Source organism: Penaeus monodon, chromosome 30 (genome assembly GCF_015228065.2).
Source record: "Penaeus monodon isolate SGIC_2016 chromosome 30, NSTDA_Pmon_1, whole genome shotgun sequence".
Classification (NCBI taxonomy): domain Eukaryota; kingdom Metazoa; phylum Arthropoda; class Malacostraca; order Decapoda; family Penaeidae; genus Penaeus; species Penaeus monodon.
Window position 1 is genome coordinate 9,726,220 of NC_051415.1, and position 208 is coordinate 9,726,427.

Genomic DNA, 208 nt, shown 5'->3' on the forward strand with positions numbered 1-208 from the left:
GATGTTATTTTGTGTAACCACTTTCATCATCTCCGTCACTATTATCGTTTTTATGATAAAGGTAATTGATGATGGTGATCATTACCACCCATATTGCAGATTTGCCATAATCATCATCAATAGCACATTCATTTTACACTAATCAATGCAATCACCACAAACATTTTTTTACCCTTGTTATTCTCACCATTCGATATAAAGAGAGAGG